Source organism: Canis aureus, chromosome 1 (assembly GCF_053574225.1).
Source record: "Canis aureus isolate CA01 chromosome 1, VMU_Caureus_v.1.0, whole genome shotgun sequence".
In the NCBI taxonomy this organism is placed as follows: domain Eukaryota; kingdom Metazoa; phylum Chordata; class Mammalia; order Carnivora; family Canidae; genus Canis; species Canis aureus.
The window spans coordinates 19,959,136-19,976,082 of NC_135611.1; the positions used below are offsets into that span (position 1 = coordinate 19,959,136).

General features: G+C 36.5%; 1 long non-coding RNA gene across 1 annotated transcript; it reads left to right on the forward strand.

The window, feature by feature from the left end:
* Window positions 1-368: 368 nt before the first annotated feature.
* LOC144281038 (uncharacterized) lies at window positions 369-16,683 on the forward strand. The gene is made up of 3 exons (XR_013349518.1): window positions 369-494; window positions 3,212-3,325; window positions 16,564-16,683. It is a non-coding gene; the product is annotated as an uncharacterized LOC144281038 (long non-coding RNA).
* Window positions 16,684-16,947: the final 264 nt, after the last annotated feature.

Consider the following 16,947-nt stretch of genomic DNA (forward strand, 5'->3'; position numbering starts at 1 on the left):
AGCTATTCATCCTAATTTACGTGTTGCACCGTCTGGGTTGCATGGACCACTCCACTGAATGATCCACTGGTTGGAAATTGCAGATTCTACTCAGAAGGCCTGCGTCGCTGCCCACGTAAGCCACACCTAGTGCACTGAAAATAATGTTGCATCTTTATGAGATCAACACAGAAGAAGTTAGATGTAATAGCTCTGTAGGCTTTTATTTTAAAATCTGGTGTGCAAGGTTTGCTGGTGTTTTCACAGGCCCTGGGAGGGACAAGGAGTTGCTAATTCTGATTTTTGTTCTATTCCATTCATCCTGATTGGTACCCTAAACAAAATTTTTTTTTTTGAAACATCACAGCTTTTGTCACATTAATCACCTACTCAGAGGACCCTGGAAGACTGCCCATTGCTGACCATGGTAGTCCAAACTCAACTTGGATTCAAGGCTGTGTAGGCAACATTATCAATCTGCCTGTCCGGTCACATCACCTCCTGTTCCCTGAAAGGTGTTCCACTTTGACAAACTGTCTCCTCCCTATCCCCCGGAAGGCATCTTTCTTCACTTTATTTCCAACCTTGACTTGGCCTTTCTTCCATTTCCTGCCTTGGTGAGTGGAAGTCTTCTAAGTATACTCACTAGACTTCTTGCGTTAATTGGAGTTTGGCATTCTCTGGGGCTACAGATTTTTCTGGAACTCAAAAGAACAAAGGTTCATTCCCTGTACCTCAAGCAACCCAGATGAGGAGAGAGGAAGGATGTAGCATGCTTCTTGATCCCCATGGCCGCTCTCACTCTTCTACCCTTGCAGAAAATTTCCATCTGTTTGGATACTTACAGCATCCATCCAGACTACCTTCTACACCATAGCCTATTGTCTCTCTCATCTGTTCAGTCCTCACTTCCCTGTCCCCTAAACCACGATTGTGTTCTCTGATCTGTGATTTTAATTTCTGCTATGATTAATGTCATAAGAGACATCGTCAATGTATGTTCAGGGAATCCATGTAATCTCCCTTCTACTCTCTTTATTTCCCTTGGAATTGTTAGCTCCAATGACCTTTATAGCATTTCTGGTGCAGTATCATATGTTTCTGTCCACCCTCAGCATTATTGCATCTTTGAAACCTCTGATTATCTCTGTCCTCCCAACTGCCTTCTACCACCATTAGATTTGTTCATTGGCCTCAGTGAGTCCTCCAGACTTGAGACCCTTTAATTTTTACTTGTGTATCCAGCTCCGATCTCAATGATACATCATTTTGATTGTTCACTGGCTGATCACCCCTACTCCCTTTGCTCTTCCATCTTTCAGTACATCTACCCTCTAAGACACAGCTTCCTGACAGTCCAACCATGTGTTTCCTCTGTTTTTAGAGATGAACTTCTGAGCTGCTGAAGGAAAAGAAAATGTGGTCAAATAATGCTTCATAACTTGAAACAGGAACATTGTGGTCATGTCCTAAGAATGTTTCCTTCTAGAATCTTTAACAGGAAGTTCCGATGTGGTGTAGAAAAATGAACACAACTAAGAACCTGGAGGTTCTGTCTTTAATATTAAAGTAACCTTACTCGATATTTCAGAGACCTTCTTTCCTCTTTTCTCCCTTTCCTCCTTCCTTATTTCTTTCCTTCCTTCCTTTTTTCATCCATACTCCCCTTTTCCCTTTGTCTTTTCTTTTTCTTTCATGAACATTGATAAGGCATCTACATTATTTGTGTTTCTGGGGACACAAACAAGTGGGACATAGGTCCTTCCTCAGGGAGTTCATAGGACAGCAGTCAAGGAAATCATCTACTCTGGTGTGATGCAGTAGGTACAGCTGTAGTGCTCTCAACAGTGGAGTGGTAAAAGAGAGGAAGATGAGAGAGGGAAGAAGATGATTCTGATCCACATCCAATTCATCTTCTCAGATTTAGGGAATTGATCTGTACAGATAGACTAACCACATCTCAAGGTCAAGCCACCAAATGAATTTTCATATTCTGAGTTATTTATAGTAAAAAAAAAGTATAAACTTACATCTTTTCTTTGTGTCGTGCAGGCCTCACTGAAGGATCCCACCTCTGACTCTTCATTCAGTCACCCTCCCTAGAGCTAGGCCCTCACAGCAGTTCATCAATGTACAGATCCCTCTGGAACATGCTGTCTGGTATGGTAGCCACCCGGCACATGTAGCTATTTAATTTTGAATCTAAATTAATTAAACAATATTAAGATTTAATTCCATGACTGCACAAGCCACATGCCAAGTGCTCAATAGCCCCATGAGCCTAGAGGCTACCATATTGGACATAGTTATACAGATCACTGTCATCATTGCAGAAAGTTCTATTGGACTACACTAATCTGAAGGATGCTTCTTTCATGATTCTTTTTTCTTTCCATCAGATCTAACTGTGCAAGCCAGGCTAGACTCAGCCCATGAGTCAGGGCCTGCCCTGCCTTATGCTTAGCCTTTTGCCCACCTCCATGTCAGAGAGCAATATGGATGGAGGAGAATGTCTTGGAGATACCTTATGTCATTCAGTTTCATAACTGTGGCATTAGGCAGGTCCATCTTACGGGAAATAATGCCAATAGCAGTTATTTACTGTATTTTTATTCTATGCCAGACACTGTACTATTTTTTATATATTATCTCATTTAATCCTCATAACAATTGTTGAAGTCAGGCACAATCGGTCCTTCATATAGACGAGGAAACCAAAGTCTAGAAGAGTTAATTAACTTGCCAAAGATCACACAGCTAATAAGTGGCAGAACTTAACTCACTTACATCTAACTCCAAAGCTCCTATATCTGTGGTGCTAACACACAGTACCTGCAAGCAGGTTATAACAGAACTGGCTGAGGAGATCCCAAACTGGCAGTTCCTGGGCTTTATCACAGACTCACAGACAACCTGGGAAAGTCTAATGAGTGCTTTGTATAGAGAGTATAGACAACCCCAGGCATGCCCCCTCCTCTCCAGAAAGACCCTGCATTTGGTCCGTTTTTCTGTTCTTTGCTGTCCATACCACTTGCAAATGCCCAGAGCCAGGCAGAGTCATCACCTACTGCCTGAGGCACTGGGATGAGACTGAAATACTACCCTCAACTCTCCATCACTGGAGTAACTGCTTTGGTTTTCTCAGGTGATACTTAGCACTGGACTACCTCTTTTCCTTGTTCTTTCTACTCATTTATTATTTGGGTGGCATATCTTTCTGTTCTATCACCAGGTCCTGAGCTTCTAGTGAGGACAGACACCATGACTCAGTCCTCTTGGCACCAGCCCTCCCTGACCCTCTCCCATCTACATACTTATTAATGTCCAGTGTAGTCTTCTGCATAAGGTGAGAGCTCAAAATAATTATGTTAAATGGAGATAAAGGGGAACAACTAAGCATTGTTTTAGGTGCTATTGATCCAAAGTAAGGGCAATAGCATCTAAGAGAAGAAAAAGAGCAATATGATTAATAAGCCATGAAAGTTTCTGAGGAGGAAGAGAAAATTTGGTACCAAGTAGTGCAGTTTTAGAACCCATTGCATGGAAACAATAACTTCAATGGATGTGTTCTTTATTGTTGTATGAACTAAAAGGACTTTACTACACCATTATTTAACATTTAGCATTTTTTTCCTGTTGTAATTTGAATTAACAGTGGCAGATTTTGAGACTCTTCTATTTCATCCTATTTATATAATAGATTCATGTCACAAAATGTACTGCATCCCATTTCCACTTTAATCTGTGAGAGGTAATTTAAGACCATATAGTCCAATGGCTACAAATATAATTGCAGTTTCAAAATCTGCTGAGGTCATTAGTGGAGGACATATTCCATATTAAAATGATGCTTTAAACTTATTTTGCTATTCATTACTAGCATGGTAGCTAGTTCATTTCTATGAACCTATGTAATAAAAAGAAAGTCTGCAGTTTGAGCTGGTACTTAAAGGTGAAAGTGAATCAGCTTTTTAACTCAAATCTTAACTGGACTTTTAATTTATAAAATGAAAGGCAAAGTGGATACATCAAGCATTATAGTTAGAAACTCCATTAAATGTCTCTCAAAACTAAGTTCAAGGAAGGGGAAAAGCATAAGGAAATAAATAATAAAATGAATAAACTTGATTACATATAGATTTATATATGTATATCAATATATCTCCAAGAAATTGAGAAAGTATATATTTTTTCTGAGTACACATGGAACATTTACAAAAACAGGCTAATAATAATAATATAATAATAATAATAATAATAATAATAATAAAAATAATAAAATAAAGAAGTCTAAATTTAGGATTGGTGACATTAGCAACATGGTGGCATAAGATATTTCTCCCTTTAATCCCCTTTTAAGTCAATGAATTAGACACCTCTATGTGAACAAAGTGCCTTGGTGGGTCTTTGGGGTCTTAGAACTTCACTCCAGCAGACACAAGAGAAGTCTCATTCACCAGTGTAGCTGGTAAAGAGGTCTTGGTTTGAAACAGCATGTGGGGGATACCTGGGTATCTCAGTGGTTGAGCATCTACCTTTGGCTCAGTTCATGATCCCAGAGTCCAGGGATCGAGTCCTGCTTTGGGCTCCCTGCAGGAAGCCTGCTTCTCCCTCTGCCAATGTCTCTGCCTCTCTCTGTGTGTCTCTCATGAATAAATAAATAAAAATCTTAAAAAAAAAACATGTAGAGGGAAATTTTTATGTATATAAATTTATATCTTTAAATCAATAGCACCCAGTGTAAAAATTCAGGTCAGTGCACAGCATTGAGCTCCATGATCCTGCCCCCCATTTTCCACCATAAGCCTACTATCTCCTAACATACTGATAATTCACCTATTTATTATGTCTATTAATTATGATATGTCTTCCCCAATTAGGATATAAGTTGCAGAAGGGCAGTGCTTTCTGTTTTTTTATTCATTGATGTACTGCCAACTATTAAAATGGTACCTGGCACATAGGAAGCACTCATTAAAATATGTTGAATGAATGGATGAATGAAGAAGGGTTTTTTTTTTTTTTTAAATATAAAAAATATAAGTAAGGGTGATTGCATTGATATTAAAGACATCTGTTCAACCCTATGGAAAAGTCAACAGACTGATGATAAGTTGGGAAATTATATGTGTAACATTTAAACCAGACAAAGAACAAATATTTAGATTATACAGAGAGTTGCTGAAAAACAATGAGAATAAGCCAGGAATCCAAATAGAATAATGTGTAGTCTGAAAAATGCAACTAACACAAAAAAATAAAATGGAAAAAAAATGGATAACACTAAGTGTCAGTGGGATACAAACACCTTTATTCAGTGCTGATGGAATATAGACTAATCTGCTATTCTGGACAGCAAAGTAGTAGTATTTTTCATTATGAATTCATTATGAATGCACATATCAATTTCACTCCTGGCTCTCAATCTCAAAGAAATTCCTATATAAGGGCCCATGAATGAAAGTGTTCATCAAAACATTCTTTGTCATGCTGAGGCCCCTGAGTGGTGCATCGTTAAGACTTTGACTCTTAGTTTGGGCTCAGGTCCTGATCTCAGGGTAGTAAGATTGAGCCCTGAGACTGGATCAGCACTCAGCATGAAGTCTGCTTAGGACTCTTTCTCCCTCCCATGCTGCACCTGCCCCCTGTGCATGCTGTCTCTTTCTCTCACTCTAATAAAAAATCTTGTGAAAAAAAAGAAAGAAACATCCTTAGTCATGCCATGATAGGGAAAATGTCTGATGACCACCACACAGGGAGTGACTGGGGAATATATGGCACATGCATACCAAGAGCTAGATATATACGTGGCAACATGGATAGATTTTTAAAATGTAGTGCTGAGTGTGGGGGAAAAAAGTAAGAAAGAGAATAAGATCTAGAACAATATAACTTTTTTTGTAAGTTCAAAATACAAGGACAAAATAATAATATATGTTATACATAAAGATATATAAAGGAAAGAATGCCATTTGGCAGGGGTTTAGATGATAGGAATATATAAAAGGGCTATAAGGAAATAAATAAATAAATAAGACAAAATAAATGCTTTGTACAATGATTCTATGCTATGAACTGAAAAATAGAATAAACCGAACCTTCCAAAACTAAGACTCAACTGAAAATTTAAAAAAATTCAAAATAAATGAATAAATAAAAAAAATAAAATAAAACAGTTGTCCAGGATAATTTTTAGGTTTCTTTACATAACCCAGAGTTTTTAGTAAATGATTATTCTCCTTAAATGCTAACCTTATAGAATTCACCTTAGAATTTCATATAGGATTAGCCTTAAATGATTTGTAAATAGTTTATAAATGTTTTACAAATTCATTTTAGTGTGCATAGTGTACTTTCAGTCAACATATACTTTACATTCTAACCATTTTGCTTTAATGTCTGCCTTTGATCATCATCTTTCCTATAAAGCTTTCTCTAGTTGTCCTGAGTGAAATGTTCCTTCCCTTTTTACCCTCTGCAAAACTTTCTTTCTAATAAAACTTATAGTTGACAATGAAAATATAGCCTTCAGGGAAGCCGAACCCCTATGTTGCATCAGAGAGGTTTGTAGGGTATAGAATAGAAACATCAAGTCCTTCACAGTATTGAGTTTGTCAGGGACAAAGATGTTTGGGGCTTGGATGCTAAAATGGTACCCATCAACCAATTCCTACTTTTCACAGAGTATATTTCTAAGGGAAACTGAAAAGGAGCATCCATGAATATTAATATTCCAATGAGAGAAGACTATTAGAATGAGAGAAGAATATTAGAATGCTCTAAAATGAAAAGCTAAATTATAAGCAAAATTCATGAAGAAAGGTGCAAACTTACTTACTCATATGAATTTTAAAAATTACAATGGTTTCTCCCTAATACACCATGATTAAATAGTCACACTTTGTTGAAAGTGAAATACTTGCATTTCAAATAATTTCATTTAATACTTGCAGTATGAATATATGTTAGTATATGCAAGATTTTTTTTAAGCCTAAATGGGATCATAGAATATGATCACTACTTGTTTTGCTCACTACCCAGTGAAGTAGGACTTTTTTTGTAATTTTGCCCAAAGGAAGAAAAAAATGGATATTTGATGATTTTCCAGATTACCTTTTCATGTTAAATTTCTGAGATAAAGGGTTAGTAAGTAAACTAGATGCAAAGGTCGCATTCATAATTACCCTTTTGAACAGATGTTCTCTGTCTGTTGAGGCTGGCAAAGATCTGAGCTTGTGGTTTTCTGCATGAGTTCTCTGAGCTCCAGAGAGGCGGAAGGTGGGGTTTTGAGAGGGTGAAAGGAAAAGCAAAAGCAGAAGTCAAACTGTTTTCTTGCCTCCACTCCTCTGTAGGAAACTCTTTTCTCTTCAGGCCAACTCCTATGGTAGGGACAGCTTTTCATTTTGTACTTATTTGTATTTATGGTTATGTGGTCCTCTACACTTTATAATGCTCTTAAAGCTCTTTCAAATTCAATATCTCATTTGATCCTGACAACCACCCTGTGAGATAAGTAGAACTCTATTTTCACTTTACTGATGAAGTGACCAAGGCTTAGAGAAGATAAAACTAGAACTCAAACAGTTTTGTTAACTTTGAATATAGCGTTCTTTCTTTGAACCAAGATAAGTATTAGGTTCCCTTCACCCCATAGCTTTCTCATCCCATGATTCTCTCATCCAATGCCAACATCACCATGATCAAAAATGGGTTTAACATTTACTTTAAAATTCAACATCACCGTGCATCTCATACAAAGTTATTATTTTAAAAAGAGAGAGAAAAAAATAAAAAAAATAAAACAGAGAGAGAGAGAGAATAACAAAAACAACAAAAAAAGCAGTGGGACAGTTAGAAACCCTAAAATTTGTAATTTGAGAAGACATTCCCTAAATAAAGGAAGACTCAAAACTGCATATTGAAAGAAGACATCATATTTCTGGGATATCCAGCACCAAGATATATGCTATTCAAATTAGTGGATATTAAATTTAAAAAAAATCATTTGGACATCTAGGAACCACTGTTTACACAAATAAAGTAAAACCAAATATGAATTAAAAGTTATCTACAAAGGAAAGAAATCACATTTTCATTAGATAATTTTGATGGTTGTTGGTAGAAGAGCATGGAGTAACATATTTTCCTTTAGAGACTAAAGTTTAAAAATGAGCTAAGGATTTTATACCCAGCTAAAACAACTTCCAAATATTACAAACTTATGAATATGCAAGGAAGAATTAAAGGAATATTCTTCCCATGAATACTTCTTAACAATTCATTTGTAAACATGCAAGGAATATTCTTCCCATGAACACTTTATTTATAAACGTGCTTTACTTAAGCAAAATGACCAGAAAGACACCAACCAAAAAAATAAAAAATGAATCACCCCTATGCTGTGTAGTTAAATAAACTATTTAAAGCCAAGAGATTTAGAAAGGCTAAAAATAAAAAGGTAAACAAAGATATATCAGACAATGAAAACATAAATGAGGCAGAGGTTATATAATCTTGTTTCTTGATAAGGCAGAGATCAGGTCAAGCATTATGAGTGACAAGTTTAAAAGATAAAGGCTAAATTGTAGTGAAGATAAAAGTTATTAATATAGTATCAACCAATGACTCATTGACAACTTTCATACATCAAAACTTTTGGAGATTCAAGGAGAAATACATAAAGCTACACAAAGATTACTCCCAAAATGTAAACTATAGGGCAGCCCGGGTGGCTCAGCGGTTTAGAGAACACTTCAACCCAGGTGTGATCCTGGAGTCCCAGGATCGAGTCCCATGTCAGACTCCCTGCTTGGAGCCTGCTTCTCCCTCTGCCTGTGTCTCTGCCTCTCTCTCTTTCTCTGTGTGTGTCTCTCATGAATAAATAAAATCTTAAAAAAGAAAAAGAAATTGATTATTAGGGGTTCCTGGCTGGTTCAGTTGGTAGAGCATATGACTCTTGATCTCTGGGTCATGAGTTTAAGCCCCACAGTTGGTGTAGAGATTACTTTAAAAAGTTAAAAAAATGAAAAAAAGAATTTATTATAATCCATTTTTATAGAGTTAGGAAAAAGATTCATGTTTTAGAGCTAGGAAGAAAATTCCTATCTCCACAAATATATAAAAACATTGAAAAATTTATCACCTATTCACAATGAAAGTACTCAATAAGGTAGGAATGGGTGACTATTTCCTTAAAGACAGGTGATAGGTAGCTTCTTAATAGATAGCTTCTTAATTAATGGATAGTTAGCTTCTTAATTAGTGGAGAAACACCAAAAGCTTTTCTATTAAATCCAAGAACAAGTAAAGGATGTCCATTATAATAATTATTATTTAATAATGTATTAGAATTACATGCAATTATATAAAAGAACACTAAAGGCAAAAGAATTGGTAAATAAGAAGTAATTACTATCTTTTTATTTTTTTATTTTTATTTATTTATTTTTTTGCAAATGGTTACAAATCTGGAGAAACCAAAGGTCAATAGGAAAATAAGCATTATAAACATGTTATAAAACAAACCTTAAAAAGAATAGCTATTATGAATATTTTCTGGATACTACCAAAAGAAACTATAAGAGTTTTTTTGGTTTTGCTTTTGTTTTTTTTTAGAGAGAGAGAGTGGGCAGAGGAGGGGGCAGGAGAGGAGCAAAGGGAGAAGGAGAAAGAGAATCCTAAGCAGACTCCCTACTCAAAACAGAGTAAACACAGGCCTCAGTCTCACAATCCTGAGTTTATTACCTGAGCTAAAATCAAGAGTTGGATACTTAACCAACTGAGCTACCCAGGCACCTAAAACCACCTTTTTTTCTTATATCAAAAGATTCAGTATTGCAAAGATAAATTTAATTTAATATCAAGAAAAATACCATAATTTCCTTTTCTTCAGCAAGACAAGTTGGTTTTTAGGTTTATTTGAAAGGAAAAAAGAAGCAAAAATAGCCAGTATAATTTTGAAAAAGAACAATGAGGTAGCACATGATATTTGCCCACTCAGTAGAAGAATATATTAAAACTCTCTTTAAGTAAAATAATATGATGTTAGCACAAGAATAGACAGACCAATGGGACAGACAGAAAGCCCAGAAATCAATTATCTTTGGATATTCGAATGCTTTGAGATAACTAGATGGCTGGATGGTGAAAGATAAAATTGAAACTTGCTCTTACACTCTCACCAAGATAAATCCCAAATGGATCCCATATTTAGATAGTAAAAAGTGAAAATATACAACTACTAGAATAAAACAGGAATTATGGTTTCTATAATATAGGAGAGAGAAAACTTTCCTAATTATGCCTAAAAATCCAGAATAATTGTATTGCTTTAAAACCCCCCACACTTTCTAATAAAAAGTTGTATCGGGGTATAATTAACATACACCATTGTATTGGTGTCAGGTGTACAACATAAGGATTTGATATTTTCTTTTTTTTTTTTTGGATTTTATATTTTCATACACTGCAAAACCATCACTATAATAAGCCTAGTAAACATCCATCACCACGCATAGTTCATAGTTATGCATAGTTCATATTTATGGAATTTTTTTCTTGTGATGAGAATTTAAAGATCTCTCTTAGCAACTTTCAAATATATAATAGAATATTATTAACTTTAGTTGTACATTACATCCTCATTACTGACTTATTTTATAACTAGAAGGTCTGTAGGTTTCGACGATCTTTACCTATTTTGCCCAGCCCTACACTTCCCATCCCCAGCTTCCCTTCCTCTGGCAACCTGTAGTCTGTTCTCTCTCTATGAGCTTGGAAAAACCCACATTTTCACAGCAAAATTATCATAACTAAAATAAAGAGACAACAAACAAATGGAGAAAACCATTTGCAACTGACATCACAAAGGGATAATGTCCCTTACATTTATACAGTTTCTTAAATTAGAGAAGAAAAAAACCAAGAACCCTAGCAAAATGAACTAAAGAAATGAAGAGACTGTTCAAAGAAAAAGGTGCAGTGACTCTTGAACTTGTGAAAAGGTAGCCAATCTCCCTTCCTCATAATAAGGGAAATGCAAAATAAAATTACATCAAAATATTATTTCTCATATCTCAAATTGACAAAATTCCAAAAGTTTGACAACACACTCTATTGGGAAGGCAATTGGGGGGACGGGATTAAAAAAATGGTACTAGCTCTGAAAAGGAATTGGCAATGTCTTGCAAAATTGCACACATATAACTTCGACCTCCAAACCTCACGTTTAGAAATCTATCCCAGAGGTACATTAGCAAAAATTGAAGAGATGTATGCTATAGACTACGAATTCCAGAATTATTTGCAGTAATAAAAGACAGAAATCAACACAAATGTCCATCAGTAGGGACCAGGTTGAGTAAAACATGACGCATCCTTGCAGTAGGGTACCACGCGGACCAAAAAAGGAATGAGGAATATTTGTAAATATTGATATATTGTGAATTATTTGAAAAATGGAAGAATGAGTAATTTTTCAAAAAGTTACCAAAAAAGAGGAGTCATAGAAACTTGACTTATCTGAATATACATTTTTTTTCTGTAGTTTTAACTTTAGAAACTTGTAAATATTTTCTCTAAGTATAAAACAAAATTTAGGGGCAGCTCGGGTAGCTCAGTGGTTTAGCGCCGTCTTCAGTTCAGGGTGTGATCCTGGAGACCTCTGCCTGTGTTTCTGCCTCTCTCTCTGTGTGTCTCTCATGAATAAATAAATAAAATCTTTTAAAAAAATTTAAAAATTTTTAAAGATTTTATTTAAGGACACCAGAGTGGCCTAGTGGTTGAGCATCTGCCTTTGGCTCAGGTGGTGATCCCGGGGTCCTGGGATTGAGTCCGCGTCGGGCTCCCCCATGAACCTGCTTCTCTCTCTGCCCGTGTCTCTGCCTCTCTTTCTGTATCTCTCATGAATAAATAAATTAAAAATCTTAAAAAAAAACATTTTATTTATTCATGAGAGAGAGAGCACAGAAGCAAGGGGAGGGGAAGAGGAAGAGGGAAAAGCAGGCTCCCCATGGAACAGGGATCCTGAAGACAACAACACAGGGCTTGATTCCATCCAGTACCCTGGGATCATGACCGGATCGGAAGGCAGATGCTTAACCAACTGAGCCACCTAGGTGCCCCAAAACAAAATTTAAATTTTTTTTAAGATGTGGTATATCTACACAATGAAATATTACTCAGCCATCAGAAAGGATGAATCCCTATCATTTACAAGATTTAAATTTTAAAAGCAGTCACTAAAACATCAGAAGGAAGGTGAACCAAATGAACCGTATTTTATTCCGGAAGCAATGTGCCCTGATAGAAGCAATTCTTTCTCAGCTTTGTTCGTAGATAGCAATAGCTAATGAGGTGTATTTGCAAGTCATTCAGTGAGGCTTCTGAAATATCTCTTTAAAAGATCCAGTTTAGCTCTGAGAATTTTTTTTTTCCCTTGCCCTTTGCCTTCTTCCCTCCTAAAGTGTCAGCATGATGGCTGGATCTCTAATAGCCATATTGCAACTTTAGAATGAAGTTATTCTTCATTCTTCCACAAGTTATTGATGAAGGGAAAGTAAGAAGGAGTTTGGATGCTTTGTAAATTTCTGGTTTCACTATCCTAACCCTGGATTACCAAGCTTTGGAATGATTTTATATGAGAAAACAAGCTTTTGATTCCTTAAGCCACTGTAATTAGGTCTCTATTGCCAGCCTTTGAAGGCAATTCCTAATCAATACAGTGTTCTACCCATTTTTTAGCAGTCTGGAGGGATGGCGAGGGTAGGAGTTTTTAGGTGATGCAAAAGTTGTCCTTGTTAAAATAGCTGAGCTGTGCTTTCTCAGAGATATTGTTTTTTATTAGGGTTTTTGCTACATGGTTGGCAGGTGTGGACCATGACCATTAGGGTGTAGCTTGCTCTTCCGATTCCTTGGGTAGCCCTGAGCCTTACTTCCACCAGAGAGTCAAACCCATCTCATCTTTTCCTATTTCTTCCCAAAGACCATTTCCACAGGTCAGAAGAATGAAAGATGCAGATACTGATTCAAGTTGCTTCTCTCCAGAATGGGGGGATATTAGAGATTTGTGGACTCACCTGTACATTCTCTAGAGGGTGAGAGCAGAGCCAGGAGCTGACCATGCCTGGTCTCTGTTTCACTCCAGATGCTTCTGCTTTCTACTGTGGCAACTGGTCTTTGACACTTATTTCATTACACCTTTTACTTCTATGAATAATCATGTCCTCATATATTGAAGAGAGAGGTTTTCCAATACCGTTTTAATTATTTAATGTAATATTTTTTTTTAAAGATCAATATTGCCTTTATTTTGATTTAGTGTAGAGACACAGGTTAATCTGTAGTACTGGAAAAGTCTAATTTTTAGTGTCTTTTCCACTAGTGTGTCCCCCAAGTCAGAAATCCCATGGAGTTCTTAAACAGGAATGATCAGATGTGGTGCTACAGCTATCATGGCTGTTTATAGCCGGTGTCTCTCTTGAGTGGACATTTCCCTGCTATCCTGATCCTTAGATATTTAGAATATCACACCTGTTGTTTTATAAAGAAGGATACCCATAGAGATTGTCAAAGTATGTGTGAAAAAGGATAATTATTTAGGGGAATCAAGGGATAAAGTCAAGCAAATTCATGTCTTTGCTGCAGGATTTATTATCGACTTTAATATGCTAATGTTTTTTCTGGAAGCTCCAAGTGAATGGCTTAGTGCGTGACAAGAACTTCACAAATTTATTCAAACTCTGAGCTTCTTTAACTGGAGCATCTCTTGGGACTAGTATTCTGAAATAAACTCTGGGAAACACTTCCTTAAACATTTAAATTTTTCAATGAATTTTGAAGAATGAAGAAAATATGGCAATTATCGTTCAGCAGTACAAATGCTAGGCACAATATTTAGCTGTGATTTTCCTTCTTTTGTGTATCTTCAATTTTTTTCTCCTAGAAGGAACTTTTATTTATATGCAGATTTAGTTTTCAAAATATTCTCTAATATTCAGGAAGACATTGTTTAGTAGGAGAATCTATGCTTTTTTTCCTGACCCTCAAGTTTGAAGAGAGCCTTTGTATTTGAACTAGGGCTAAATGTATTTTATAAATAAACACAGGCACAAATCAAAGACCTTTCCATCATCTCTGTATATGTCAATCATAAAGATATTGTGAGCTTTGTGTAGAAAGTGAGCATTATATTGATGAAATAATGTTCCTTTTGGAAAATCTGTAAAAATATAATATCAAGAAGGCAGAAGGGAGGATCCGAGCCCTCTTTAAATGTGGTTGGATTTGTCCCAGTACCAAATATCTAAATAAGTGCCCCAAAGTTTAATTTATCGTCAACATTTTCATGACTAGAATTTTTACTTTCATTTCTTTGTGTTAAAATAATCACAACTGTGGACACTTTTCAAAGCCTTCTAATTTCAGATACTTTGAAGTTTATATTCTGATTTTTATCCCCTTAGAGGTTTTTTTTTTTTTTTAAGATTTATTTATTTATTTGAGAGAGGGAGAGAGTGCAGGACGTGAGGGGAGAGGGTGTAGAGGGAGAGAGTTTTAAGCAGACTCTGCACCGGAGGCAGAGCCCAGTGTAGGGCCCAATTCCATGACCCTGAGATCAGGACCTGAGCTTTCACCAAGAGTCAGACCCATAACCAACTGCACCACCCAGGAGCCCCTACCCTTAGGTTTTAAATCCTTTCCCTCAACCTGAAATTCATGTATAAACTAACATCCCATTTTCTGTGTTTTGCTTTCATCCTATTTTTTTGGTTGGCCATTCCCATCGTGTCAGGGGCAAGACTTTAATTGTTTGGATTTGAATATTCTCTTATTCATTTCAGTTTTAGCAACAGCAGTTTTTGCTGTTTTGTTTGTTTCCCAGGGCTTGCCTTCAGTTTCAGGCTCATGGTGACCCAACAATGTAAGCTACAAAGACACAAATGGGATAAACATCCCTGACTGGCCCCCTCCTGGGCAGAGGCCAGGTTCACCAACTCTGCATGGGCCTTCCCATGAAGCAAATGGGCATTTTACAAGTTGGAGATTTATAATAATTAGATTTATAAATTAAATAAACACCAGATTATAAACAATGACAATTTCTTGGTGGGTGTACTGATAAGCCTTTTGTTATCATGGTTTTTACATTTTATCCCCAGAACTTATTTTATAGCTGGAAGTTTTTATCTTTTGACCACCTTCAACCATTATTCCCACTCCCCTCCATTTTTTTTTTAAAGTTTGTGCTTTTCCATGTTTTGTAAAATTTTGTAAATATTCTTTCATCAGAAAAAAGTCAGTAAATGTCTTCGGCCTTTATGAGGATGGCACAGCAAGCTTTCTTACCTTTGGAAGGCAGAGGACATGTCTTTTTCCTCTCTCTCAACACCTTCCTTGCTGTGTTTCCTGCAGTCTTCCTGTGTTGGCAACATCTCATTTAAATTACATGCAGTTATTTCTTTTTTAAAAAAATATTTTTAATTAATTTATTTATTCACGAGAGACACAGAGAGAGAGGAAGAGACATAAGCAGAGGGAGAAGCAGGCTCCATGCAAGGAGCCCAATGTGGGACTCGATCTCAGGATCCCAGGATCTCAACCTGAGCCAAAGGCAGGCGCTCAACCACTGAGCCACCCAGGTGCCCTCACATCCAGTTATTTCTTATCAAGAACCAACAAGATATTATTGGTTCTTTAGGAGGATTGGATGGTGTAGTAGTGCCCAAAATATTCTCCACATCCAAGGTATTTATAACACCCTAGGGGAGACATACATGAAATCACTATAGAATATTACACAACAATATAAACATGGACAGGAATGTGTGGTCAATGCTGTAATTGCCTAGGCATTCAGAGAACATGATCAATCCCCTCTCCCAGTGTGTTTTTAGAACTTTCTTGATAATAGAAATTGGGTTGCTCCTTAAACATACAGAATCCTGGGCCCCTGCTCTAAATGTATTCATTCAGAATCTCTAGAGAAGAAGCCTGGGAGCCTGTCCCTTCCCGATGATTCCTATTATCACAGATGTTTGGGGAAACATGAGCTAGAATGACTGGGGAAGGTTTCAGAGTTGCCGGAACACGAGAAAAACATTAAGGGATGGGCCAAAATTAGGCAGAAAAGTCAGAGGGCGAGAGTTCCAGGGAAGGCTTCTTGTAAGAAACAGAATGTGAATTTAAGTACATATATCAGCAGGAAAAGGGAAATTTGTATAACCGAATGAGTCCCTGGGCCACTTGGTCAATGGATTTTATAGAGATACAGATTTTAGGGGGGAATAAAAGTAATGTGGCCTTAAGTGAAATTCTCTCTCTCTCTCTCTCTCAGGCTTGCTCTCTCTCTCCCTCCCTCTGTCTTTCAGAGTAGAGTAGAGCGTGCATGCCATGGTCTAACCTGAAGACCTTTTGAAGATTTATATTTAAACTTGCTACCCAGACTTTGAAATGAATACTGGAGCCAGGAGGGTATCATGTTAAATTCATTTGCAGAACCATGAGAAGCTATCACATACTTTTATCCATTTACATTAAATCCGAACCATCCATCCTCATACAATTTTTCTCTGCCTTCCCTATAGGATTAATATAAATCACGGGAGATAATTTGCAAAGAAGGCTATTTAAAATTGCGGCAGAGCAGTTCATTTGTTGCGATAATTCACTTTGGTGTAAAATTCAATTATTACTGACAAATAAAGGTTAGTAACTTAATCATTATAAAGAACAGACGTCTGGGTGAGGAACGAGTAAATTAGGGGATTCCCAAGCCTTTTAATCTCCAACTCCCCCCCGCCCCATGATTCTAGAGGATTTTTAAACCTCGTAAAAGCTTTTCTTTTTTTTCTTTTTTAATTCTCTTCCTTATCCTTGGACAGAATCTCTCTCATCCGTTTATATTCAAAGTAATAAATGTGTAAATACATGCCATTCATTTGTATACTTGCAGAACTCTGAAGCATTTT